The sequence below is a fragment of the Haliotis asinina genome, chromosome 1 (assembly GCF_037392515.1).
Source record: "Haliotis asinina isolate JCU_RB_2024 chromosome 1, JCU_Hal_asi_v2, whole genome shotgun sequence".
NCBI classification, from domain to species: Eukaryota; Metazoa; Mollusca; class Gastropoda; order Lepetellida; family Haliotidae; genus Haliotis; species Haliotis asinina.
Genome location: NC_090280.1, coordinates 68,354,298 through 68,382,094, shown reverse-complemented (window position 1 = coordinate 68,382,094; position 27,797 = coordinate 68,354,298).

Genomic DNA, 27,797 nt, shown 5'->3' with positions numbered 1-27,797 from the left:
TGATGTATGTGTGTTGAAATGTTGTGGTGTGTTGGTGTGTGTCTGTGTTGGTGCTCTTTGGTATATGTACATATGTACGTTGGTGTGTGTGTGTTGTTGTGTTGGTGTTTGTGTGTTGGAGTGTGTTGGTGTTTGTAGCTTTGTGTTGTGTGTCTGGGTTGGGTGTGTGTTTGTGTTTGCTGATATGTGTTAGGGTGTTTGTGTGCAGTGGTGGGTGAGTTGGTGTCTTGGGTGTGTCTTTTTCTATTGGTGAATGTTTGTGTTCTTCTGTGTGTATCTTCTTTCTTTGTTGGAGTGTATTGGTGTGTAACTGTTGGTGTCTGATGAAATGTATGTGTGTGTTTAAATGTTCTGTATGTTGGTTTGTTCTTTCTGTTGATATATGTGTTGGTGTGTCTGTGTGTGTCGACTTGTACTGATGTATGTGTGTTGAAATGTTGTTGTTTGTTGGTGGTGTGTTGGTGTTCTTTGGTATATGTGCGTGTGTACGTTGGTGTGTGTGTGTTGTTGTGTTGGTGTTTGTGTGTTGGAGTGTATTGGTGTTTGTGTGTTTGTGTTGTGTGTCCGGGTTTGTGTGTGTGTTTGTGTTTGCTGATATGTACTGGTGTGTTAGAGTGTGTGTGTTCTAGGCTCTTTGAGTTTGTGTGTTGTGTGTGTCTTTTTGTATTGGTGTATGTCTGTGTTCTGCTGTGTGTGTCTTCTTTGTTGGAGTGTATTGGTGGGTAACTGTTGGTGTCTGATGAAATGTATCTGTGTGTTTGAGTGTTCTATATGTCGGTTTGTTGTTTGTGTTGATACATGTGTTGGTGTCCCTGTGTGTGTCGGCGTGTATTGATGTATGTGTGTTGAAATGCTCTAGTGTGTTGGAGTGTGTTTGTGTTGGTGTCCTTTAATACATGTGCCTGTGTACGTTGGTGTGTGTGTGTTGTTGTGTTGGTGTTTGTGTGTTGAGTCTTTTGGTGTTTGCATGTTTATGTTGTGTCTGTGGGTTTGTGTGTGTCGGAGTGTATTGATGTATGTGTGTTGAAATGTTGTGGTGTGTTGGTGTGTGTCTGTGTTGGTGCTCTTTGGTATATGTACATATGTACGTTGGTGTGTGTGTGTTGTTGTGTTGGTGTTTGTGTGTTGGAGTGTGTTGGTGTTTGTAGCTTTGTGTTGTGTGTCTGGGTTGGGTGTGTGTTTGTGTTTGCTGATATGTGTTAGGGTGTTTGTGTGCAGTGGTGGGTGAGTTGGTGTCTTGGGTGTGTCTTTTTCTATTGGTGAATGTTTGTGTTCTTCTGTGTGTATCTTCTTTCTTTGTTGGAGTGTATTGGTGTGTAACTGTTGGTGTCTGATGAAATGTATGTGTGTTTTTAAATGTTCTGTATGTTGGTTTGTTCTTTCTGTTGATATATGTGTTGGTGTGTCTGTGTGTGTCGACTTGTACTGATGTATGTGTGTTGAAATGTTGTTGTTTGTTGGTGGTGTGTTGGTGTTCTTTGGTATATGTGCGTGTGTACGTTGGTGTGTGTGTGTTGTTGTGTTGGTGTTTGTGTGTTGGAGTGTATTGGTGTTTGTGTGTTTGTGTTGTGTGTCCGGGTTTGTGTGTGTGTTTCTGTTTGCTGATATGTACTGGTGTGTTAGAGTGTGTGTGTTCTAGGCTCTTTGAGTTTGTGTGTTGTGTGTGTCTTTTTGTATTGGTGTATGTCTGTGTTCTGCTGTGTGTGTCTTCTTTGTTGGAGTGTATTGGTGGGTAACTGTTGGTGTCTGATGAAATGTATCTGTGTGTTTGAGTGTTCTATATGTCGGTTTGTTGTTTGTGTTGATACATGTGTTGGTGTCCCTGTGTGTGTCGGCGTGTATTGATGTATGTGTGTTGAAATGCTCTAGTGTGTTGGAGTGTGTTTGTGTTGGTGTCCTTTAATACATGTGCCTGTGTACGTTGGTGTGTGTGTGTTGTTGTGTTGGTGTTTGTGTGTTGAGTCTTTTGGTGTTTGCATGTTTATGTTGTGTCTGTGGGTTTGTGTGTGTCGGAGTGTATTGATGTATGTGTGTTGAAATGTTGTGGTGTGTTGGTGTGTGTCTGTGTTGGTGCTCTTTGGTATATGTACATATGTACGTTGGTGTGTGTGTGTTGTTGTGTTGGTGTTTGTGTGTTGGAGTGTGTTGGTGTTTGTAGCTTTGTGTTGTGTGTCTGGGTTGGGTGTGTGTTTGTGTTTGCTGATATGTGTTAGGGTGTTTGTGTGCAGTGGTGGGTGAGTTGGTGTCTTGGGTGTGTCTTTTTCTATTGGTGAATGTTTGTGTTCTTCTGTGTGTGTCTTCTTTCTTTGTTGGAGTGTATTGGTGTGTAACTGTTGGTGTCTGATGAAATGTATGTGTGTGTTTGAATGTTCTGTATGTTGGTTTGTTTTTTCTGTTGATATATGTGTTGGTGTGTCTGTGTGTCGACTTGTACTGATGTATGTGTGTTGAAATGTTGTTGTTTGTTGGTGGTGTGTTGGTGTTCTTTGGTATATGTGCGTGTGTACGTTGGTGTGTGTGTGTGTTGTTGTGTTGGTGTTTGTGTGTTGGAGTGTATTGGTGTTTGTGTGTTTGTGTTGTGTGTCCGGGTTTGTGTGTGTGTTTGTGTTTGCTGATATGTACTGGTGTGTTAGAGTGTGTGTGTTCTAGGCTCTTTGAGTTTGTGTGTTGTGTGTGTCTTTTTGTATTGGTGTATGTCTGTGTTCTGCTGTGTGTGTCTTCTTTGTTGGAGTGTATTGGTGGGTAACTGTTGGTGTCTGATGAAATGTATCTGTGTGTTTGAGTGTTCTATATGTCGGTTTGTTGTTTGTGTTGATACATGTGTTGGTGTCCCTGTGTGTGTCGGCGTGTATTGATGTATGTGTGTTGAAATGCTCTAGTGTGTTGGAGTGTGTTTGTGTTGGTGTCCTTTAATACATGTGCCTGTGTACGTTGGTGTGTGTGTGTTGTTGTGTTGGTGTTTGTGTGTTGAGTCTTTTGGTGTTTGCATGTTTATGTTGTGTCTGTGGGTTTGTGTGTGTCGGAGTGTATTGATGTATGTGTGTTGAAATGTTGTGGTGTGTTGGTGTGTGTCTGTGTTGGTGCTCTTTGGTATATGTACATATGTACGTTGGTGTGTGTGTGTTGTTGTGTTGGTGTTTGTGTGTGGGAGTGTGTTGGTGTTTGTAGCTTTGTGTTGTGTGTCTGGGTTGGGTGTGTGTTTGTGTTTGCTGATATGTGTTAGGGTGTTTGTGTGCAGTGGTGGGTGAGTTGGTGTCTTGGGTGTGTCTTTTTCTATTGGTGAATGTTTGTGTTCTTCTGTGTGTGTCTTCTTTCTTTGTTGGAGTGTATTGGTGTGTAACTGTTGGTGTCTGATGAAATGTATGTGTGTGTTTGAATGTTCTGTATGTTGGTTTGTTTTTTCTGTTGATATATGTGTTGGTGTGTCTGTGTGTCGACTTGTACTGATGTATGTGTGTTGAAATGTTGTTGTTTGTTGGTGGTGTGTTGGTGTTCTTTGGTATATGTGCGTGTGTACGTTGGTGTGTGTGTGTGTTGTTGTGTTGGTGTTTGTGTGTTGGAGTGTATTGGTGTTTGTGTGTTTGTGTTGTGTGTCCGGGTTTGTGTGTGTGTTTGTGTTTGCTGATATGTACTGGTGTGTTAGAGTGTGTGTGTTCTAGGCTCTTTGAGTTTGTGTGTTGTGTGTGTCTTTTTGTATTGGTGTATGTCTGTGTTCTGCTGTGTGTGTCTTCTTTGTTGGAGTGTATTGGTGGGTAACTGTTGGTGTCTGATGAAATGTATCTGTGTGTTTGAGTGTTCTATATGTCGGTTTGTTGTTTGTGTTGATACATGTGTTGGTGTCCCTGTGTGTGTCGGCGTGTATTGATGTATGTGTGTTGAAATGCTCTAGTGTGTTGGAGTGTGTTTGTGTTGGTGTCCTTTAATACATGTGCCTGTGTACGTTGGTGTGTGTGTGTTGTTGTGTTGGTGTTTGTGTGTTGAGTCTTTTGGTGTTTGCATGTTTATGTTGTGTCTGTGGGTTTGTGTGTGTCGGAGTGTATTGATGTATGTGTGTTGAAATGTTGTGGTGTGTTGGTGTGTGTCTGTGTTGGTGCTCTTTGGTATATGTACATATGTACGTTGGTGTGTGTGTGTTGTTGTGTTGGTGTTTGTGTGTTGGAGTGTGTTGGTGTTTGTAGCTTTGTGTTGTGTGTCTGGGTTGGGTGTGTGTTTGTGTTTGCTGATATGTGTTAGGGTGTTTGTGTGCAGTGGTGGGTGAGTTGGTGTCTTGGGTGTGTCTTTTTCTATTGGTGAATGTTTGTGTTCTTCTGTGTGTGTCTTCTTTCTTTGTTGGAGTGTATTGGTGTGTAACTGTTGGTGTCTGATGAAATGTATGTGTGTGTTTGAATGTTCTGTATGTTGGTTTGTTTTTTCTGTTGATATATGTGTTGGTGTGTCTGTGTGTCGACTTGTACTGATGTATGTGTGTTGAAATGTTGTTGTTTGTTGGTGGTGTGTTGGTGTTCTTTGGTATATGTGCGTGTGTACGTTGGTGTGTGTGTGTGTTGTTGTGTTGGTGTTTGTGTGTTGGAGTGTATTGGTGTTTGTGTGTTTGTGTTGTGTGTCCGGGTTTGTGTGTGTGTTTGTGTTTGCTGATATGTACTGGTGTGTTAGAGTGTGTGTGTTCTAGGCTCTTTGAGTTTGTGTGTTGTGTGTGTCTTTTTGTATTGGTGTATGTCTGTGTTCTGCTGTGTGTGTCTTCTTTGTTGGAGTGTATTGGTGGGTAACTGTTGGTGTCTGATGAAATGTATCTGTGTGTTTGAGTGTTCTATATGTCGGTTTGTTGTTTGTGTTGATACATGTGTTGGTGTCCCTGTGTGTGTCGGCGTGTATTGATGTATGTGTGTTGAAATGCTCTAGTGTGTTGGAGTGTGTTTGTGTTGGTGTCCTTTAATACATGTGCCTGTGTACGTTGGTGTGTGTGTGTTGTTGTGTTGGTGTTTGTGTGTTGAGTCTTTTGGTGTTTGCATGTTTATGTTGTGTCTGTGGGTTTGTGTGTGTCGGAGTGTATTGATGTATGTGTGTTGAAATGTTGTGGTGTGTTGGTGTGTGTCTGTGTTGGTGCTCTTTGGTATATGTACATATGTACGTTGGTGTGTGTGTGTTGTTGTGTTGGTGTTTGTGTGTTGGAGTGTGTTGGTGTTTGTAGCTTTGTGTTGTGTGTCTGGGTTGGGTGTGTGTTTGTGTTTGCTGATATGTGTTAGGGTGTTTGTGTGCAGTGGTGGGTGAGTTGGTGTCTTGGGTGTGTCTTTTTCTATTGGTGAATGTTTGTGTTCTTCTGTGTGTGTCTTCTTTCTTTGTTGGAGTGTATTGGTGTGTAACTGTTGGTGTCTGATGAAATGTATGTGTGTGTTTGAATGTTCTGTATGTTGGTTTGTTTTTTCTGTTGATATATGTGTTGGTGTGTCTGTGTGTCGACTTGTACTGATGTATGTGTGTTGAAATGTTGTTGTTTGTTGGTGGTGTGTTGGTGTTCTTTGGTATATGTGCGTGTGTACGTTGGTGTGTGTGTGTGTTGTTGTGTTGGTGTTTGTGTGTTGGAGTGTATTGGTGTTTGTGTGTTTGTGTTGTGTGTCCGGGTTTGTGTGTGTGTTTGTGTTTGCTGATATGTACTGGTGTGTTAGAGTGTGTGTGTTCTAGGCTCTTTGAGTTTGTGTGTTGTGTGTGTCTTTTTGTATTGGTGTATGTCTGTGTTCTGCTGTGTGTGTCTTCTTTGTTGGAGTGTATTGGTGGGTAACTGTTGGTGTCTGATGAAATGTATCTGTGTGTTTGAGTGTTCTATATGTCGGTTTGTTGTTTGTGTTGATACATGTGTTGGTGTCCCTGTGTGTGTCGGCGTGTATTGATGTATGTGTGTTGAAATGCTCTAGTGTGTTGGAGTGTGTTTGTGTTGGTGTCCTTTAATACATGTGCCTGTGTACGTTGGTGTGTGTGTGTTGTTGTGTTGGTGTTTGTGTGTTGAGTCTTTTGGTGTTTGCATGTTTATGTTGTGTCTGTGGGTTTGTGTGTGTCGGAGTGTATTGATGTATGTGTGTTGAAATGTTGTGGTGTGTTGGTGTGTGTCTGTGTTGGTGCTCTTTGGTATATGTACATATGTACGTTGGTGTGTGTGTGTTGTTGTGTTGGTGTTTGTGTGTTGGAGTGTGTTGGTGTTTGTAGCTTTGTGTTGTGTGTCTGGGTTGGGTGTGTGTTTGTGTTTGCTGATATGTGTTAGGGTGTTTGTGTGCAGTGGTGGGTGAGTTGGTGTCTTGGGTGTGTCTTTTTCTATTGGTGAATGTTTGTGTTCTTCTGTGTGTGTCTTCTTTCTTTGTTGGAGTGTATTGGTGTGTAACTGTTGGTGTCTGATGAAATGTATGTGTGTGTTTGAATGTTCTGTATGTTGGTTTGTTTTTTCTGTTGATATATGTGTTGGTGTGTCTGTGTGTCGACTTGTACTGATGTATGTGTGTTGAAATGTTGTTGTTTGTTGGTGGTGTGTTGGTGTTCTTTGGTATATGTGCGTGTGTACGTTGGTGTGTGTGTGTGTTGTTGTGTTGGTGTTTGTGTGTTGGAGTGTATTGGTGTTTGTGTGTTTGTGTTGTGTGTCCGGGTTTGTGTGTGTGTTTGTGTTTGCTGATATGTACTGGTGTGTTAGAGTGTGTGTGTTCTAGGCTCTTTGAGTTTGTGTGTTGTGTGTGTCTTTTTGTATTGGTGTATGTCTGTGTTCTGCTGTGTGTGTCTTCTTTGTTGGAGTGTATTGGTGGGTAACTGTTGGTGTCTGATGAAATGTATCTGTGTGTTTGAGTGTTCTATATGTCGGTTTGTTGTTTGTGTTGATACATGTGTTGGTGTCCCTGTGTGTGTCGGCGTGTATTGATGTATGTGTGTTGAAATGCTCTAGTGTGTTGGAGTGTGTTTGTGTTGGTGTCCTTTAATACATGTGCCTGTGTACGTTGGTGTGTGTGTGTTGTTGTGTTGGTGTTTGTGTGTTGAGTCTTTTGGTGTTTGCATGTTTATGTTGTGTCTGTGGGTTTGTGTGTGTCGGAGTGTATTGATGTATGTGTGTTGAAATGTTGTGGTGTGTTGGTGTGTGTCTGTGTTGGTGCTCTTTGGTATATGTACATATGTACGTTGGTGTGTGTGTGTTGTTGTGTTGGTGTTTGTGTGTTGGAGTGTGTTGGTGTTTGTAGCTTTGTGTTGTGTGTCTGGGTTGGGTGTGTGTTTGTGTTTGCTGATATGTGTTAGGGTGTTTGTGTGCAGTGGTGGGTGAGTTGGTGTCTTGGGTGTGTCTTTTTCTATTGGTGAATGTTTGTGTTCTTCTGTGTGTGTCTTCTTTCTTTGTTGGAGTGTATTGGTGTGTAACTGTTGGTGTCTGATGAAATGTATGTGTGTGTTTGAATGTTCTGTATGTTGGTTTGTTTTTTCTGTTGATATATGTGTTGGTGTGTCTGTGTGTCGACTTGTACTGATGTATGTGTGTTGAAATGTTGTTGTTTGTTGGTGGTGTGTTGGTGTTCTTTGGTATATGTGCGTGTGTACGTTGGTGTGTGTGTGTGTTGTTGTGTTGGTGTTTGTGTGTTGGAGTGTATTGGTGTTTGTGTGTTTGTGTTGTGTGTCCGGGTTTGTGTGTGTGTTTGTGTTTGCTGATATGTACTGGTGTGTTAGAGTGTGTGTGTTCTAGGCTCTTTGAGTTTGTGTGTTGTGTGTGTCTTTTTGTATTGGTGTATGTCTGTGTTCTGCTGTGTGTGTCTTCTTTGTTGGAGTGTATTGGTGGGTAACTGTTGGTGTCTGATGAAATGTATCTGTGTGTTTGAGTGTTCTATATGTCGGTTTGTTGTTTGTGTTGATACATGTGTTGGTGTCCCTGTGTGTGTCGGCGTGTATTGATGTATGTGTGTTGAAATGCTCTAGTGTGTTGGAGTGTGTTTGTGTTGGTGTCCTTTAATACATGTGCCTGTGTACGTTGGTGTGTGTGTGTTGTTGTGTTGGTGTTTGTGTGTTGAGTCTTTTGGTGTTTGCATGTTTATGTTGTGTCTGTGGGTTTGTGTGTGTCGGAGTGTATTGATGTATGTGTGTTGAAATGTTGTGGTGTGTTGGTGTGTGTCTGTGTTGGTGCTCTTTGGTATATGTACATATGTACGTTGGTGTGTGTGTGTTGTTGTGTTGGTGTTTGTGTGTTGGAGTGTGTTGGTGTTTGTAGCTTTGTGTTGTGTGTCTGGGTTGGGTGTGTGTTTGTGTTTGCTGATATGTGTTAGGGTGTTTGTGTGCAGTGGTGGGTGAGTTGGTGTCTTGGGTGTGTCTTTTTCTATTGGTGAATGTTTGTGTTCTTCTGTGTGTGTCTTCTTTCTTTGTTGGAGTGTATTGGTGTGTAACTGTTGGTGTCTGATGAAATGTATGTGTGTGTTTGAATGTTCTGTATGTTGGTTTGTTTTTTCTGTTGATATATGTGTTGGTGTGTCTGTGTGTCGACTTGTACTGATGTATGTGTGTTGAAATGTTGTTGTTTGTTGGTGGTGTGTTGGTGTTCTTTGGTATATGTGCGTGTGTACGTTGGTGTGTGTGTGTGTTGTTGTGTTGGTGTTTGTGTGTTGAGTCTTTTGGTGTTTGCATGTTTATGTTGTGTCTGTGGGTTTGTGTGTGTCGGAGTGTATTGATGTATGTGTGTTGAAATGTTGTGGTGTGTTGGTGTGTGTCTGTGTTGGTGTTCTTTGGTATATGTACATATGTACGTTGGTGTGTGTGTGTGTTGTGTTGGTGTTTGTGTGTTGGAGTGTATTGGTGTTTGTGTGTTTGTGTTGTGTCTCTGGGTTGGGTATGTGTTAGAGTGTGTGTGTGCAGGGGTGGGTGAGTTGGTGTGTTCGGTTTTCCTTTTTGTATTGGTGTATGTTTGTGTTGTGGTGTGTGTGTTCTTTCTTTGTTGGAGTGTATTGTTGTGTAACTGTTGGTGTCTGATGAAATGTATGTGTGTGCTTAAATGTTCTGTATGTTGGTTTGTTCTTTCTGTTGATATATGTGTTGGTGTGTCTGTGTGTGTCGACTTGTACTGATGTATGTGTGTTGAAATGTTGTTGTTTGTTGGTGGTGTGTTGGTGTTCTTTGGTATATGTGCGTGTGTACGTTGGTGTGTGTGTGTTGTTGTGTTGGTGTTTGTGTGTTGGAGTGTATTGGTGTTTGTGTGTTTGTGTTGTGTGTCCGGGTTTGTGTGTGTGTTTCTGTTTGCTGATATGTACTGGTGTGTTAGAGTGTGTGTGTTCTAGGCTCTTTGAGTTTGTGTGTTGTGTGTGTCTTTTTGTATTGGTGTATGTCTGTGTTCTGCTGTGTGTGTCTTCTTTGTTGGAGTGTATTGGTGGGTAACTGTTGGTGTCTGATGAAATGTATCTGTGTGTTTGAGTGTTCTATATGTCGGTTTGTTGTTTGTGTTGATACATGTGTTGGTGTCCCTGTGTGTGTCGGCGTGTATTGATGTATGTGTGTTGAAATGCTCTAGTGTGTTGGCGTGTGTTTGTGTTGGTGTCCTTTAATACATGTGCCTGTGTACGTTGGTGTGTGTGTGTTGTTGTGTTGGTGTTTGTGTGTTGAGTCTTTTGGTGTTTGCATGTTTATGTTGTGTCTGTGGGTTTGTGTGTGTCGGAGTGTATTGATGTATGTGTGTTGAAATGTTGTGGTGTGTTGGTGTGTGTCTGTGTTGGTGCTCTTTGGTATATGTACATATGTACGTTGGTGTGTGTGTGTTGTTGTGTTGGTGTTTGTGTGTTGGAGTGTGTTGGTGTTTGTAGCTTTGTGTTGTGTGTCTGGGTTGGGTGTGTGTTTGTGTTTGCTGATATGTGTTAGGGTGTTTGTGTGCAGTGGTGGGTGAGTTGGTGTCTTGGGTGTGTCTTTTTCTATTGGTGAATGTTTGTGTTCTTCTGTGTGTATCTTCTTTCTTTGTTGGAGTGTATTGGTGTGTAACTGTTGGTGTCTGATGAAATGTATGTGTGTGTTTAAATGTTCTGTATGTTGGTTTGTTCTTTCTGTTGATATATGTGTTGGTGTGTCTGTGTGTGTCGACTTGTACTGATGTATGTGTGTTGAAATGTTGTTGTTTGTTGGTGGTGTGTTGGTGTTCTTTGGTATATGTGCGTGTGTACGTTGGTGTGTGTGTGTTGTTGTGTTGGTGTTTGTGTGTTGGAGTGTATTGGTGTTTGTGTGTTTGTGTTGTGTGTCCGGGTTTGTGTGTGTGTTTCTGTTTGCTGATATGTACTGGTGTGTTAGAGTGTGTGTGTTCTAGGCTCTTTGAGTTTGTGTGTTGGTGTATGTCTGTGTTCTGCTGTGTGTGTCTTCTTTGTTGGAGTGTATTGGTGGGTAACTGTTGGTGTCTGATGAAATGTATCTGTGTGTTTGAGTGTTCTATATGTCGGTTTGTTGTTTGTGTTGATACATGTGTTGGTGTCCCTGTGTGTGTCGGCGTGTATTGATGTATGTGTGTTGAAATGCTCTAGTGTGTTGGAGTGTGTTTGTGTTGGTGTCCTTTAATACATGTGCCTGTGTACGTTGGTGTGTGTGTTGTTGTGTTGGTGTTTGTGTGTTGAGTCTTTTGGTGTTTGCATGTTTATGTTGTGTCTGTGGGTTTGTGTGTGTCGGAGTGTATTGATGTATGTGTGTTGAAATGTTGTGGTGTGTTGGTGTGTGTCTGTGTTGGTGCTCTTTGGTATATGTACATATGTACGTTGGTGTGTGTGTGTTGTTGTGTTGGTGTTTGTGTGTTGGAGTGTGTTGGTGTTTGTAGCTTTGTGTTGTGTGTCTGGGTTGGGTGTGTGTTTGTGTTTGCTGATATGTGTTAGGGTGTTTGTGTGCAGTGGTGGGTGAGTTGGTGTCTTGGGTGTGTCTTTTTCTATTGGTGAATGTTTGTGTTCTTCTGTGTGTATCTTCTTTCTTTGTTGGAGTGTATTGGTGTGTAACTGTTGGTGTCTGATGAAATGTATGTGTGTGTTTGAATGTTCTGTATGTTGGTTTGTTTTTTCTGTTGATATATGTGTTGGTGTGTCTGTGTGTCGACTTGTACTGATGTATGTGTGTTGAAATGTTGTTGTTTGTTGGTGGTGTGTTGGTGTTCTTTGGTATATGTGCGTGTGTACGTTGGTGTGTGTGTGTGTTGTTGTGTTGGTGTTTGTGTGTTGGAGTGTATTGGTGTTTGTGTGTTTGTGTTGTGTGTCCGGGTTTGTGTGTGTGTTTGTGTTTGCTGATATGTACTGGTGTGTTAGAGTGTGTGTGTTCTAGGCTCTTTGAGTTTGTGTGTTGTGTGTGTCTTTTTGTATTGGTGTATGTCTGTGTTCTGCTGTGTGTGTCTTCTTTGTTGGAGTGTATTGGTGGGTAACTGTTGGTGTCTGATGAAATGTATCTGTGTGTTTGAGTGTTCTATATGTCGGTTTGTTGTTTGTGTTGATACATGTGTTGGTGTCCCTGTGTGTGTCGGCGTGTATTGATGTATGTGTGTTGAAATGCTCTAGTGTGTTGGAGTGTGTTTGTGTTGGTGTCCTTTAATACATGTGCCTGTGTACGTTGGTGTGTGTGTGTTGTTGTGTTGGTGTTTGTGTGTTGAGTCTTTTGGTGTTTGCATGTTTATGTTGTGTCTGTGGGTTTGTGTGTGTCGGAGTGTATTGATGTATGTGTGTTGAAATGTTGTGGTGTGTTGGTGTGTGTCTGTGTTGGTGCTCTTTGGTATATGTACATATGTACGTTGGTGTGTGTGTGTTGTTGTGTTGGTGTTTGTGTGTTGGAGTGTGTTGGTGTTTGTAGCTTTGTGTTGTGTGTCTGGGTTGGGTGTGTGTTTGTGTTTGCTGATATGTGTTAGGGTGTTTGTGTGCAGTGGTGGGTGAGTTGGTGTCTTGGGTGTGTCTTTTTCTATTGGTGAATGTTTGTGTTCTTCTGTGTGTATCTTCTTTCTTTGTTGGAGTGTATTGGTGTGTAACTGTTGGTGTCTGATGAAATGTATGTGTGTGTTTAAATGTTCTGTATGTTGGTTTGTTCTTTCTGTTGATATATGTGTTGGTGTGTCTGTGTGTGTCGACTTGTACTGATGTATGTGTGTTGAAATGTTGTTGTTTGTTGGTGGTGTGTTGGTGTTCTTTGGTATATGTGCGTGTGTACGTTGGTGTGTGTGTGTTGTTGTGTTGGTGTTTGTGTGTTGGAGTGTATTGGTGTTTGTGTGTTTGTGTTGTGTGTCCGGGTTTGTGTGTGTGTTTCTGTTTGCTGATATGTACTGGTGTGTTAGAGTGTGTGTGTTCTAGGCTCTTTGAGTTTGTGTGTTGTGTGTGTCTTTTTGTATTGGTGTATGTCTGTGTTCTGCTGTGTGTGTCTTCTTTGTTGGAGTGTATTGGTGGGTAACTGTTGGTGTCTGATGAAATGTATCTGTGTGTTTGAGTGTTCTATATGTCGGTTTGTTGTTTGTGTTGATACATGTGTTGGTGTCCCTGTGTGTGTCGGCGTGTATTGATGTATGTGTGTTGAAATGCTCTAGTGTGTTGGAGTGTGTTTGTGTTGGTGTCCTTTAATACATGTGCCTGTGTACGTTGGTGTGTGTGTGTTGTTGTGTTGGTGTTTGTGTGTTGAGTCTTTTGGTGTTTGCATGTTTATGTTGTGTCTGTGGGTTTGTGTGTGTCGGAGTGTATTGATGTATGTGTGTTGAAATGTTGTGGTGTGTTGGTGTGTGTCTGTGTTGGTGCTCTTTGGTATATGTACATATGTACGTTGGTGTGTGTGTGTTGTTGTGTTGGTGTTTGTGTGTTGGAGTGTGTTGGTGTTTGTAGCTTTGTGTTGTGTGTCTGGGTTGGGTGTGTGTTTGTGTTTGCTGATATGTGTTAGGGTGTTTGTGTGCAGTGGTGGGTGAGTTGGTGTCTTGGGTGTGTCTTTTTCTATTGGTGAATGTTTGTGTTCTTCTGTGTGTATCTTCTTTCTTTGTTGGAGTGTATTGGTGTGTAACTGTTGGTGTCTGATGAAATGTATGTGTGTGTTTAAATGTTCTGTATGTTGGTTTGTTCTTTCTGTTGATATATGTGTTGGTGTGTCTGTGTGTGTCGACTTGTACTGATGTATGTGTGTTGAAATGTTGTTGTTTGTTGGTGGTGTGTTGGTGTTCTTTGGTATATGTGCGTGTGTACGTTGGTGTGTGTGTGTTGTTGTGTTGGTGTTTGTGTGTTGGAGTGTATTGGTGTTTGTGTGTTTGTGTTGTGTGTCCGGGTTTGTGTGTGTGTTTCTGTTTGCTGATATGTACTGGTGTGTTAGAGTGTGTGTGTTCTAGGCTCTTTGAGTTTGTGTGTTGGTGTATGTCTGTGTTCTGCTGTGTGTGTCTTCTTTGTTGGAGTGTATTGGTGGGTAACTGTTGGTGTCTGATGAAATGTATCTGTGTGTTTGAGTGTTCTATATGTCGGTTTGTTGTTTGTGTTGATACATGTGTTGGTGTCCCTGTGTGTGTCGGCGTGTATTGATGTATGTGTGTTGAAATGCTCTAGTGTGTTGGAGTGTGTTTGTGTTGGTGTCCTTTAATACATGTGCCTGTGTACGTTGGTGTGTGTGTTGTTGTGTTGGTGTTTGTGTGTTGAGTCTTTTGGTGTTTGCATGTTTATGTTGTGTCTGTGGGTTTGTGTGTGTCGGAGTGTATTGATGTATGTGTGTTGAAATGTTGTGGTGTGTTGGTGTGTGTCTGTGTTGGTGCTCTTTGGTATATGTACATATGTACGTTGGTGTGTGTGTGTTGTTGTGTTGGTGTTTGTGTGTTGGAGTGTGTTGGTGTTTGTAGCTTTGTGTTGTGTGTCTGGGTTGGGTGTGTGTTTGTGTTTGCTGATATGTGTTAGGGTGTTTGTGTGCAGTGGTGGGTGAGTTGGTGTCTTGGGTGTGTCTTTTTCTATTGGTGAATGTTTGTGTTCTTCTGTGTGTATCTTCTTTCTTTGTTGGAGTGTATTGGTGTGTAACTGTTGGTGTCTGATGAAATGTATGTGTGTGTTTGAATGTTCTGTATGTTGGTTTGTTTTTTCTGTTGATATATGTGTTGGTGTGTCTGTGTGTCGACTTGTACTGATGTATGTGTGTTGAAATGTTGTTGTTTGTTGGTGGTGTGTTGGTGTTCTTTGGTATATGTGCGTGTGTACGTTGGTGTGTGTGTGTGTTGTTGTGTTGGTGTTTGTGTGTTGGAGTGTATTGGTGTTTGTGTGTTTGTGTTGTGTGTCCGGGTTTGTGTGTGTGTTTGTGTTTGCTGATATGTACTGGTGTGTTAGAGTGTGTGTGTTCTAGGCTCTTTGAGTTTGTGTGTTGTGTGTGTCTTTTTGTATTGGTGTATGTCTGTGTTCTGCTGTGTGTGTCTTCTTTGTTGGAGTGTATTGGTGGGTAACTGTTGGTGTCTGATGAAATGTATCTGTGTGTTTGAGTGTTCTATATGTCGGTTTGTTGTTTGTGTTGATACATGTGTTGGTGTCCCTGTGTGTGTCGGCGTGTATTGATGTATGTGTGTTGAAATGCTCTAGTGTGTTGGAGTGTGTTTGTGTTGGTGTCCTTTAATACATGTGCCTGTGTACGTTGGTGTGTGTGTGTTGTTGTGTTGGTGTTTGTGTGTTGAGTCTTTTGGTGTTTGCATGTTTATGTTGTGTCTGTGGGTTTGTGTGTGTCGGAGTGTATTGATGTATGTGTGTTGAAATGTTGTGGTGTGTTGGTGTGTGTCTGTGTTGGTGCTCTTTGGTATATGTACATATGTACGTTGGTGTGTGTGTGTTGTTGTGTTGGTGTTTGTGTGTTGGAGTGTGTTGGTGTTTGTAGCTTTGTGTTGTGTGTCTGGGTTGGGTGTGTGTTTGTGTTTGCTGATATGTGTTAGGGTGTTTGTGTGCAGTGGTGGGTGAGTTGGTGTCTTGGGTGTGTCTTTTTCTATTGGTGAATGTTTGTGTTCTTCTGTGTGTATCTTCTTTCTTTGTTGGAGTGTATTGGTGTGTAACTGTTGGTGTCTGATGAAATGTATGTGTGTGTTTAAATGTTCTGTATGTTGGTTTGTTCTTTCTGTTGATATATGTGTTGGTGTGTCTGTGTGTGTCGACTTGTACTGATGTATGTGTGTTGAAATGTTGTTGTTTGTTGGTGGTGTGTTGGTGTTCTTTGGTATATGTGCGTGTGTACGTTGGTGTGTGTGTGTTGTTGTGTTGGTGTTTGTGTGTTGGAGTGTATTGGTGTTTGTGTGTTTGTGTTGTGTGTCCGGGTTTGTGTGTGTGTTTGTGTTTGCTGATATGTACTGGTGTGTTAGAGTGTGTGTGTTCTAGGCTCTTTGAGTTTGTGTGTTGTGTGTGTCTTTTTGTATTGGTGTATGTCTGTGTTCTGCTGTGTGTGTCTTCTTTGTTGGAGTGTATTGGTGGGTAACTGTTGGTGTCTGATGAAATGTATCTGTGTGTTTGAGTGTTCTATATGTCGGTTTGTTGTTTGTGTTGATACATGTGTTGGTGTCCCTGTGTGTGTCGGCGTGTATTGATGTATGTGTGTTGAAATGCTCTAGTGTGTTGGAGTGTGTTTGTGTTGGTGTCCTTTAATACATGTGCCTGTGTACGTTGGTGTGTGTGTGTTGTTGTGTTGGTGTTTGTGTGTTGAGTCTTTTGGTGTTTGCATGTTTATGTTGTGTCTGTGGGTTTGTGTGTGTCGGAGTGTATTGATGTATGTGTGTTGAAATGTTGTGGTGTGTTGGTGTGTGTCTGTGTTGGTGCTCTTTGGTATATGTACATATGTACGTTGGTGTGTGTGTGTTGTTGTGTTGGTGTTTGTGTGTTGGAGTGTGTTGGTGTTTGTAGCTTTGTGTTGTGTGTCTGGGTTGGGTGTGTGTTTGTGTTTGCTGATATGTGTTAGGGTGTTTGTGTGCAGTGGTGGGTGAGTTGGTGTCTTGGGTGTGTCTTTTTCTATTGGTGAATGTTTGTGTTCTTCTGTGTGTATCTTCTTTCTTTGTTGGAGTGTATTGGTGTGTAACTGTTGGTGTCTGATGAAATGTATGTGTGTGTTTAAATGTTCTGTATGTTGGTTTGTTCTTTCTGTTGATATATGTGTTGGTGTGTCTGTGTGTGTCGACTTGTACTGATGTATGTGTGTTGAAATGTTGTTGTTTGTTGGTGGTGTGTTGGTGTTCTTTGGTATATGTGCGTGTGTACGTTGGTGTGTGTGTGTTGTTGTGTTGGTGTTTGTGTGTTGGAGTGTATTGGTGTTTGTGTGTTTGTGTTGTGTGTCCGGGTTTGTGTGTGTGTTTGTGTTTGCTGATATGTACTGGTGTGTTAGAGTGTGTGTGTTCTAGGCTCTTTGAGTTTGTGTGTTGTGTGTGTCTTTTTGTATTGGTGTATGTCTGTGTTCTGCTGTGTGTGTCTTCTTTGTTGGAGTGTATTGGTGGGTAACTGTTGGTGTCTGATGAAATGTATCTGTGTGTTTGAGTGTTCTATATGTCGGTTTGTTGTTTGTGTTGATACATGTGTTGGTGTCCCTGTGTGTGTCGGCGTGTATTGATGTATGTGTGTTGAAATGCTCTAGTGTGTTGGAGTGTGTTTGTGTTGGTGTCCTTTAATACATGTGCCTGTGTACGTTGGTGTGTGTGTGTTGTTGTGTTGGTGTTTGTGTGTTGAGTCTTTTGGTGTTTGCATGTTTATGTTGTGTCTGTGGGTTTGTGTGTGTCGGAGTGTATTGATGTATGTGTGTTGAAATGTTGTGGTGTGTTGGTGTGTGTCTGTGTTGGTGCTCTTTGGTATATGTACATATGTACGTTGGTGTGTGTGTGTTGTTGTGTTGGTGTTTGTGTGTTGGAGTGTGTTGGTGTTTGTAGCTTTGTGTTGTGTGTCTGGGTTGGGTGTGTGTTTGTGTTTGCTGATATGTGTTAGGGTGTTTGTGTGCAGTGGTGGGTGAGTTGGTGTCTTGGGTGTGTCTTTTTCTATTGGTGAATGTTTGTGTTCTTCTGTGTGTATCTTCTTTCTTTGTTGGAGTGTATTGGTGTGTAACTGTTGGTGTCTGATGAAATGTATGTGTGTGTTTAAATGTTCTGTATGTTGGTTTGTTCTTTCTGTTGATATATGTGTTGGTGTGTCTGTGTGTGTCGACTTGTACTGATGTATGTGTGTTGAAATGTTGTTGTTTGTTGGTGGTGTGTTGGTGTTCTTTGGTATATGTGCGTGTGTACGTTGGTGTGTGTGTGTTGTTGTGTTGGTGTTTGTGTGTTGGAGTGTATTGGTGTTTGTGTGTTTGTGTTGTGTGTCCGGGTTTGTGTGTGTGTTTGTGTTTGCTGATATGTACTGGTGTGTTAGAGTGTGTGTGTTCTAGGCTCTTTGAGTTTGTGTGTTGTGTGTGTCTTTTTGTATTGGTGTATGTCTGTGTTCTGCTGTGTGTGTCTTCTTTGTTGGAGTGTATTGGTGGGTAACTGTTGGTGTCTGATGAAATGTATCTGTGTGTTTGAGTGTTCTATATGTCGGTTTGTTGTTTGTGTTGATACATGTGTTGGTGTCCCTGTGTGTGTCGGCGTGTATTGATGTATGTGTGTTGAAATGCTCTAGTGTGTTGGAGTGTGTTTGTGTTGGTGTCCTTTAATACATGTGCCTGTGTACGTTGGTGTGTGTGTGTTGTTGTGTTGGTGTTTGTGTGTTGAGTCTTTTGGTGTTTGCATGTTTATGTTGTGTCTGTGGGTTTGTGTGTGTCGGAGTGTATTGATGTATGTGTGTTGAAATGTTGTGGTGTGTTGGTGTGTGTCTGTGTTGGTGCTCTTTGGTATATGTACATATGTACGTTGGTGTGTGTGTGTTGTTGTGTTGGTGTTTGTGTGTTGGAGTGTGTTGGTGTTTGTAGCTTTGTGTTGTGTGTCTGGGTTGGGTGTGTGTTTGTGTTTGCTGATATGTGTTAGGGTGTTTGTGTGCAGTGGTGGGTGAGTTGGTGTCTTGGGTGTGTCTTTTTCTATTGGTGAATGTTTGTGTTCTTCTGTGTGTATCTTCTTTCTTTGTTGGAGTGTATTGGTGTGTAACTGTTGGTGTCTGATGAAATGTATGTGTGTGTTTGAATGTTCTGTATGTTGGTTTGTTTTTTCTGTTGATATATGTGTTGGTGTGTCTGTGTGTCGACTTGTACTGATGTATGTGTGTTGAAATGTTGTTGTTTGTTGGTGGTGTGTTGGTGTTCTTTGGTATATGTGCGTGTGTACGTTGGTGTGTGTGTGTGTTGTTGTGTTGGTGTTTGTGTGTTGGAGTGTATTGGTGTTTGTGTGTTTGTGTTGTGTGTCCGGGTTTGTGTGTGTGTTTGTGTTTGCTGATATGTACTGGTGTGTTAGAGTGTGTGTGTTCTAGGCTCTTTGAGTTTGTGTGTTGTGTGTGTCTTTTTGTATTGGTGTATGTCTGTGTTCTGCTGTGTGTGTCTTCTTTGTTGGAGTGTATTGGTGGGTAACTGTTGGTGTCTGATGAAATGTATCTGTGTGTTTGAGTGTTCTATATGTCGGTTTGTTGTTTGTGTTGATACATGTGTTGGTGTCCCTGTGTGTGTCGGCGTGTATTGATGTATGTGTGTTGAAATGCTCTAGTGTGTTGGAGTGTGTTTGTGTTGGTGTCCTTTAATACATGTGCCTGTGTACGTTGGTGTGTGTGTGTTGTTGTGTTGGTGTTTGTGTGTTGAGTCTTTTGGTGTTTGCATGTTTATGTTGTGTCTGTGGGTTTGTGTGTGTCGGAGTGTATTGATGTATGTGTGTTGAAATGTTGTGGTGTGTTGGTGTGTGTCTGTGTTGGTGCTCTTTGGTATATGTACATATGTACGTTGGTGTGTGTGTGTTGTTGTGTTGGTGTTTGTGTGTTGGAGTGTGTTGGTGTTTGTAGCTTTGTGTTGTGTGTCTGGGTTGGGTGTGTGTTTGTGTTTGCTGATATGTGTTAGGGTGTTTGTGTGCAGTGGTGGGTGAGTTGGTGTCTTGGGTGTGTCTTTTTCTATTGGTGAATGTTTGTGTTCTTCTGTGTGTGTCTTCTTTCTTTGTTGGAGTGTATTGGTGTGTAACTGTTGGTGTCTGATGAAATGTATGTGTGTGTTTGAATGTTCTGTATGTTGGTTTGTTTTTTCTGTTGATATATGTGTTGGTGTGTCTGTGTGTCGACTTGTACTGATGTATGTGTGTTGAAATGTTGTTGTTTGTTGGTGGTGTGTTGGTGTTCTTTGGTATATGTGCGTGTGTACGTTGGTGTGTGTGTGTGTTGTTGTGTTGGTGTTTGTGTGTTGGAGTGTATTGGTGTTTGTGTGTTTGTGTTGTGTGTCCGGGTTTGTGTGTGTGTTTGTGTTTGCTGATATGTACTGGTGTGTTAGAGTGTGTGTGTTCTAGGCTCTTTGAGTTTGTGTGTTGTGTGTGTCTTTTTGTATTGGTGTATGTCTGTGTTCTGCTGTGTGTGTCTTCTTTGTTGGAGTGTATTGGTGGGTAACTGTTGGTGTCTGATGAAATGTATCTGTGTGTTTGAGTGTTCTATATGTCGGTTTGTTGTTTGTGTTGATACATGTGTTGGTGTCCCTGTGTGTGTCGGCGTGTATTGATGTATGTGTGTTGAAATGCTCTAGTGTGTTGGAGTGTGTTTGTGTTGGTGTCCTTTAATACATGTGCCTGTGTACGTTGGTGTGTGTGTGTTGTTGTGTTGGTGTTTGTGTGTTGAGTCTTTTGGTGTTTGCATGTTTATGTTGTGTCTGTGGGTTTGTGTGTGTCGGAGTGTATTGATGTATGTGTGTTGAAATGTTGTGGTGTGTTGGTGTGTGTCTGTGTTGGTGCTCTTTGGTATATGTACATATGTACGTTGGTGTGTGTGTGTTGTTGTGTTGGTGTTTGTGTGTTGGAGTGTGTTGGTGTTTGTAGCTTTGTGTTGTGTGTCTGGGTTGGGTGTGTGTTTGTGTTTGCTGATATGTGTTAGGGTGTTTGTGTGCAGTGGTGGGTGAGTTGGTGTCTTGGGTGTGTCTTTTTCTATTGGTGAATGTTTGTGTTCTTCTGTGTGTATCTTCTTTCTTTGTTGGAGTGTATTGGTGTGTAACTGTTGGTGTCTGATGAAATGTATGTGTGTGTTTAAATGTTCTGTATGTTGGTTTGTTCTTTCTGTTGATATATGTGTTGGTGTGTCTGTGTGTGTCGACTTGTACTGATGTATGTGTGTTGAAATGTTGTTGTTTGTTGGTGGTGTGTTGGTGTTCTTTGGTATATGTGCGTGTGTACGTTGGTGTGTGTGTGTTGTTGTGTTGGTGTTTGTGTGTTGGAGTGTATTGGTGTTTGTGTGTTTGTGTTGTGTGTCCGGGTTTGTGTGTGTGTTTGTGTTTGCTGATATGTACTGGTGTGTTAGAGTGTGTGTGTTCTAGGCTCTTTGAGTTTGTGTGTTGTGTGTGTCTTTTTGTATTGGTGTATGTCTGTGTTCTGCTGTGTGTGTCTTCTTTGTTGGAGTGTATTGGTGGGTAACTGTTGGTGTCTGATGAAATGTATCTGTGTGTTTGAGTGTTCTATATGTCGGTTTGTTGTTTGTGTTGATACATGTGTTGGTGTCCCTGTGTGTGTCGGCGTGTATTGATGTATGTGTGTTGAAATGCTCTAGTGTGTTGGAGTGTGTTTGTGTTGGTGTCCTTTAATACATGTGCCTGTGTACGTTGGTGTGTGTGTGTTGTTGTGTTGGTGTTTGTGTGTTGAGTCTTTTGGTGTTTGCATGTTTATGTTGTGTCTGTGGGTTTGTGTGTGTCGGAGTGTATTGATGTATGTGTGTTGAAATGTTGTGGTGTGTTGGTGTGTGTCTGTGTTGGTGCTCTTTGGTATATGTACATATGTACGTTGGTGTGTGTGTGTTGTTGTGTTGGTGTTTGTGTGTTGGAGTGTGTTGGTGTTTGTAGCTTTGTGTTGTGTGTCTGGGTTGGGTGTGTGTTTGTGTTTGCTGATATGTGTTAGGGTGTTTGTGTGCAGTGGTGGGTGAGTTGGTGTCTTGGGTGTGTCTTTTTCTATTGGTGAATGTTTGTGTTCTTCTGTGTGTATCTTCTTTCTTTGTTGGAGTGTATTGGTGTGTAACTGTTGGTGTCTGATGAAATGTATGTGTGTGTTTAAATGTTCTGTATGTTGGTTTGTTCTTTCTGTTGATATATGTGTTGGTGTGTCTGTGTGTGTCGACTTGTACTGATGTATGTGTGTTGAAATGTTGTTGTTTGTTGGTGGTGTGTTGGTGTTCTTTGGTATATGTGCGTGTGTACGTTGGTGTGTGTGTGTTGTTGTGTTGGTGTTTGTGTGTTGGAGTGTATTGGTGTTTGTGTGTTTGTGTTGTGTGTCCGGGTTTGTGTGTGTGTTTCTGTTTGCTGATATGTACTGGTGTGTTAGAGTGTGTGTGTTCTAGGCTCTTTGAGTTTGTGTGTTGTGTGTGTCTTTTTGTATTGGTGTATGTCTGTGTTCTGCTGTGTGTGTCTTCTTTGTTGGAGTGTATTGGTGGGTAACTGTTGGTGTCTGATGAAATGTATCTGTGTGTTTGAGTGTTCTATATGTCGGTTTGTTGTTTGTGTTGATACATGTGTTGGTGTCCCTCTGTGTGTCGGCGTGTATTGATGTATGTGTGTTGAAATGCTCTAGTGTGTTGGAGTGTGTTTGTGTTGGTGTCCTTTAATACATGTGCCTGTGTACGTTGGTGTGTGTGTGTTGTTGTGTTGGTGTTTGTGTGTTGAGTCTTTTGGTGTTTGCATGTTTATGTTGTGTCTGTGGGTTTGTGTGTGTCGGAGTGTATTGATGTATGTGTGTTGAAATGTTGTGGTGTGTTGGTGTGTGTCTGTGTTGGTGCTCTTTGGTATATGTACATATGTACGTTGGTGTGTGTGTGTTGTTGTGTTGGTGTTTGTGTGTTGGAGTGTGTTGGTGTTTGTAGCTTTGTGTTGTGTGTCTGGGTTGGGTGTGTGTTTGTGTTTGCTGATATGTGTTAGGGTGTTTGTGTGCAGTGGTGGGTGAGTTGGTGTCTTGGGTGTGTCTTTTTCTATTGGTGAATGTTTGTGTTCTTCTGTGTGTATCTTCTTTCTTTGTTGGAGTGTATTGGTGTGTAACTGTTGGTGTCTGATGAAATGTATGTGTGTGTTTGAATGTTCTGTATGTTGGTTTGTTTTTTCTGTTGATATATGTGTTGGTGTGTCTGTGTGTCGACTTGTACTGATGTATGTGTGTTGAAATGTTGTTGTTTGTTGGTGGTGTGTTGGTGTTCTTTGGTATATGTGCGTGTGTACGTTGGTGTGTGTGTGTGTTGTTGTGTTGGTGTTTGTGTGTTGGAGTGTATTGGTGTTTGTGTGTTTGTGTTGTGTGTCCGGGTTTGTGTGTGTGTTTGTGTTTGCTGATATGTACTGGTGTGTTAGAGTGTGTGTGTTCTAGGCTCTTTGAGTTTGTGTGTTGTGTGTGTCTTTTTGTATTGGTGTATGTCTGTGTTCTGCTGTGTGTGTCTTCTTTGTTGGAGTGTATTGTTGGGTAACTGTTGGTGTCTGATGAAATGTATCTGTGTGTTTGAGTGTTCTATATGTCGGTTTGTTGTTTGTGTTGATACATGTGTTGGTGTCCCTGTGTGTGTCGGCGTGTATTGATGTATGTGTGTTGAAATGCTCTAGTGTGTTGGAGTGTGTTTGTGTTGGTGTCCTTTAATACATGTGCCTGTGTACGTTGGTGTGTGTGTGTTGTTGTGTTGGTGTTTGTGTGTTGAGTCTTTTGGTGTTTGCATGTTTATGTTGTGTCTGTGGGTTTGTGTGTGTCGGAGTGTATTGATGTATGTGTGTTGAAATGTTGTGGTGTGTTGGTGTGTGTCTGTGTTGGTGCTCTTTGGTATATGTACATATGTACGTTGGTGTGTGTGTGTTGTTGTGTTGGTGTTTGTGTGTTGGAGTGTGTTGGTGTTTGTAGCTTTGTGTTGTGTGTCTGGGTTGGGTGTGTGTTTGTGTTTGCTGATATGTGTTAGGGTGTTTGTGTGCAGTGGTGGGTGAGTTGGTGTCTTGGGTGTGTCTTTTTCTATTGGTGAATGTTTGTGTTCTTCTGTGTGTGTCTTCTTTCTTTGTTGGAGTGTATTGGTGTGTAACTGTTGGTGTCTGATGAAATGTATGTGTGTGTTTGAATGTTCTGTATGTTGGTTTGTTTTTTCTGTTGATATATGTGTTGGTGTGTCTGTGTGTCGACTTGTACTGATGTATGTGTGTTGAAATGTTGTTGTTTGTTGGTGGTGTGTTGGTGTTCTTTGGTATATGTGCGTGTGTACGTTGGTGTGTGTGTGTGTTGTTGTGTTGGTGTTTGTGTGTTGGAGTGTATTGGTGTTTGTGTGTTTGTGTTGTGTGTCCGGGTTTGTGTGTGTGTTTGTGTTTGCTGATATGTACTGGTGTGTTAGAGTGTGTGTGTTCTAGGCTCTTTGAGTTTGTGTGTTGTGTGTGTCTTTTTGTATTGGTGTATGTCTGTGTTCTGCTGTGTGTGTCTTCTTTGTTGGAGTGTATTGGTGGGTAACTGTTGGTGTATGATGAAATGTATCTGTGTGTTTGAGTGTTCTATATGTCGGTTTGTTGTTTGTGTTGATACATGTGTTGGTGTCCCTCTGTGTGTCGGCGTGTATTGATGTATGTGTGTTGAAATGCTCTAGTGTGTTGGAGTGTGTTTGTGTTGGTGTCCTTTAATACATGTGCCTGTGTACGTTGGTGTGTGTGTGTTGTTGTGTTGGTGTTTGTGTGTTGAGTCTTTTGGTGTTTGCATGTTTATGTTGTGTCTGTGGGTTTGTGTGTGTCGGAGTGTATTGATGTATGTGTGTTGAAATGTTGTGGTGTGTTGGTGTGTGTCTGTGTTGGTGCTCTTTGGTATATGTACATATGTACGTTGGTGTGTGTGTGTTGTTGTGTTGGTGTTTGTGTGTTGGAGTGTGTTGGTGTTTGTAGCTTTGTGTTGTGTGTCTGGGTTGGGTGTGTGTTTGTGTTTGCTGATATGTGTTAGGGTGTTTGTGTGCAGTGGTGGGTGAGTTGGTGTCTTGGGTGTGTCTTTTTCTATTGGTGAATGTTTGTGTTCTTCTGTGTGTGTCTTCTTTCTTTGTTGGAGTGTATTGGTGTGTAACTGTTGGTGTCTGATGAAATGTATGTGTGTGTTTGAATGTTCTGTATGTTGGTTTGTTTTTTCTGTTGATATATGTGTTGGTGTGTCTGTGTGTCGACTTGTACTGATGTATGTGTGTTGAAATGTTGTTGTTTGTTGGTGGTGTGTTGGTGTTCTTTGGTATATGTGCGTGTGTACGTTGGTGTGTGTGTGTGTTGTTGTGTTGGTGTTTGTGTGTTGGAGTGTATTGGTGTTTGTGTGTTTGTGTTGTGTGTCCGGGTTTGTGTGTGTGTTTGTGTTTGCTGATATGTACTGGTGTGTTAGAGTGTGTGTGTTCTAGGCTCTTTGAGTTTGTGTGTTGTGTGTGTCTTTTTGTATTGGTGTATGTCTGTGTTCTGCTGTGTGTGTCTTCTTTGTTGGAGTGTATTGGTGGGTAACTGTTGGTGTATGATGAAATGTATCTGTGTGTTTGAGTGTTCTATATGTCGGTTTGTTGTTTGTGTTGATACATGTGTTGGTGTCCCTCTGTGTGTCGGCGTGTATTGATGTATGTGTGTTGAAATGCTCTAGTGTGTTGGAGTGTGTTTGTGTTGGTGTCCTTTAATACATGTGCCTGTGTACGTTGGTGTGTGTGTGTTGTTGTGTTGGTGTTTGTGTGTTGAGTCTTTTGGTGTTTGCATGTTTATGTTGTGTCTGTGGGTTTGTGTGTGTCGGAGTGTATTGATGTATGTGTGTTGAAATGTTGTGGTGTGTTGGTGTGTGTCTGTGTTGGTGCTCTTTGGTATATGTACATATGTACGTTGGTGTGTGTGTGTTGTTGTGTTGGTGTTTGTGTGTTGGAGTGTGTTGGTGTTTGTAGCTTTGTGTTGTGTGTCTGGGTTGGGTGTGTGTTTGTGTTTGCTGATATGTGTTAGGGTGTTTGTGTGCAGTGGTGGGTGAGTTGGTGTCTTGGGTGTGTCTTTTTCTATTGGTGAATGTTTGTGTTCTTCTGTGTGTGTCTTCTTTCTTTGTTGGAGTGTATTGGTGTGTAACTGTTGGTGTCTGATGAAATGTATGTGTGTGTTTGAATGTTCTGTATGTTGGTTTGTTTTTTCTGTTGATATATGTGTTGGTGTGTCTGTGTGTCGACTTGTACTGATGTATGTGTGTTGAAATGTTGTTGTTTGTTGGTGGTGTGTTGGTGTTCTTTGGTATATGTGCGTGTGTACGTTGGTGTGTGTGTGTGTTGTTGTGTTGGTGTTTGTGTGTTGGAGTGTATTGGTGTTTGTGTGTTTGTGTTGTGTGTCCGGGTTTGTGTGTGTGTTTCTGTTTGCTGATATGTACTGGTGTGTTAGAGTGTGTGTGTTCTAGGCTCTTTGAGTTTGTGTGTTGTGTGTGTCTTTTTGTATTGGTGTATGTCTGTGTTCTGCTGTGTGTGTCTTCTTTGTTGGAGTGTATTGGTGGGTAACTGTTGGTGTATGATGAAATGTATCTGTGTGTTTGAGTGTTCTATATGTCGGTTTGTTGTTTGTGTTGATACATGTGTTGGTGTCCCTCTGTGTGTCGGCGTGTATTGATGTATGTGTGTTGAAATGCTCTAGTGTGTTGGAGTGTGTTTGTGTTGGTGTCCTTTAATACATGTGCCTGTGTACGTTGGTGTGTGTGTGTTGTTGTGTTGGTGTTTGTGTGTTGAGTCTTTTGGTGTTTGCATGTTTATGTTGTGTCTGTGGGTTTGTGTGTGTCGGAGTGTATTGATGTATGTGTGTTGAAATGTTGTGGTGTGTTGGTGTGTGTCTGTGTTGGTGCTCTTTGGTATATGTATATATGTACGTTGGTGTGTGTGTGTTGTTGTGTTGGTGTTTGTGTGTTGGAGTGTGTTGGTGTTTGTAGCTTTGTGTTGTGTGTCTGGGTTGGGTGTGTGTTTGTGTTTGCTGATATGTGTTAGGGTGTTTGTGTGCAGTGGTGGGTGAGTTGGTGTCTTGGGTGTGTCTTTTTCTATTGGTGAATGTTTGTGTTCTTCTGTGTGTGTCTTCTTTCTTTGTTGGAGTGTATTGGTGTGTAACTGTTGGTGTCTGATGAAATGTATGTGTGTGTTTGAATGTTCTGTATGTTGGTTTGTTTTTTCTGTTGATATATGTGTTGGTGTGTCTGTGTGTCGACTTGTACTGATGTATGTGTGTTGAAATGTTGTTGTTTGTTGGTGGTGTGTTGGTGTTCTTTGGTATATGTGCGTGTGTACGTTGGTGTGTGTGTGTGTTGTTGTGTTGGTGTTTGTGTGTTGGAGTGTATTGGTGTTTGTGTGTTTGTGTTGTGTGTCCGGGTTTGTGTGTGTGTTTCTGTTTGCTGATATGTACTGGTGTGTTAGAGTGTGTGTGTTCTAGGCTCTTTGAGTTTGTGTGTTGTGTGTGTCTTTTTGTATTGGTGTATGTCTGTGTTCTGCTGTGTGTGTCTTCTTTGTTGGAGTGTATTGGTGGGTAACTGTTGGTGTCTGATGAAATGTATCTGTGTGTTTGAGTGTTCTATATGTCGGTTTGTTGTTTGTGTTGATACATGTGTTGGTGTCCCTGTGTGTGTCGGCGTGTATTGATGTATGTGTGTTGAAATGCTCTAGTGTGTTGGAGTGTGTTTGTGTTGGTGTCCTTTAATACATGTGCCTGTGTACGTTGGTGTGTGTGTGTTGTTGTGTTGGTGTTTGTGTGTTGAGTCTTTTGGTGTTTGCATGTTTATGTTGTGTCTGTGGGTTTGTGTGTGTCGGAGTGTATTGATGTATGTGTGTTGAAATGTTGTGGTGTGTTGGTGTGTGTCTGTGTTGGTGCTCTTTGGTATATGTACATATGTACGTTGGTGTGTGTGTGTTGTTGTGTTGGTGTTTGTGTGTTGGAGTGTGTTGGTGTTTGTAGCTTTGTGTTGTGTGTCTGGGTTGGGTGTGTGTTTGTGTTTGCTGATATGTGTTAGGGTGTTTGTGTGCAGTGGTGGGTGAGTTGGTGTCTTGGGTGTGTCTTTTTCTATTGGTGAATGTTTGTGTTCTTCTGTGTGTGTCTTCTTTCTTTGTTGGAGTGTATTGGTGTGTAACTGTTGGTGTCTGATGAAATGTATGTGTGTGTTTGAATGTTCTGTATGTTGGTTTGTTTTTTCTGTTGATATATGTGTTGGTGTGTCTGTGTGTCGACTTGTACTGATGTATGTGTGTTGAAATGTTGTTGTTTGTTGGTGGTGTGTTGGTGTTCTTTGGTATATGTGCGTGTGTACGTTGGTGTGTGTGTGTGTTGTTGTGTTGGTGTTTGTGTGTTGGAGTGTATTGGTGTTTGTGTGTTTGTGTTGTGTGTCCGGGTTTGTGTGTGTGTTTGTGTTTGCTGATATGTACTGGTGTGTTAGAGTGTGTGTGTTCTAGGCTCTTTGAGTTTGTGTGTTGTGTGTGTCTTTTTGTATTGGTGTATGTCTGTGTTCTGCTGTGTGTGTCTTCTTTGTTGGAGTGTATTGGTGGGTAACTGTTGGTGTCTGATGAAATGTATCTGTGTGTTTGAGTGTTCTATATGTTGGTTTGTTGTTTGTGTTGATACATGTGTTGGTGCCCCTGTGTGTGTCGGCGTGTATTGATGTATGTGTGTTGAAATGGTGTGGTGTGTTAGTGTGTGTGTGTTGGTGTTCTTTGGTATATGTGCGTGTGTACGTTGGTGTGTGTGTGTGTTGTTGTGTTGGTGTTTGTGTGTTGAGTCTTTTGGTGTTTGCATGTTTATGTTGTGTCTGTGGGTTTGTGTGTGTCGGAGTGTATTGA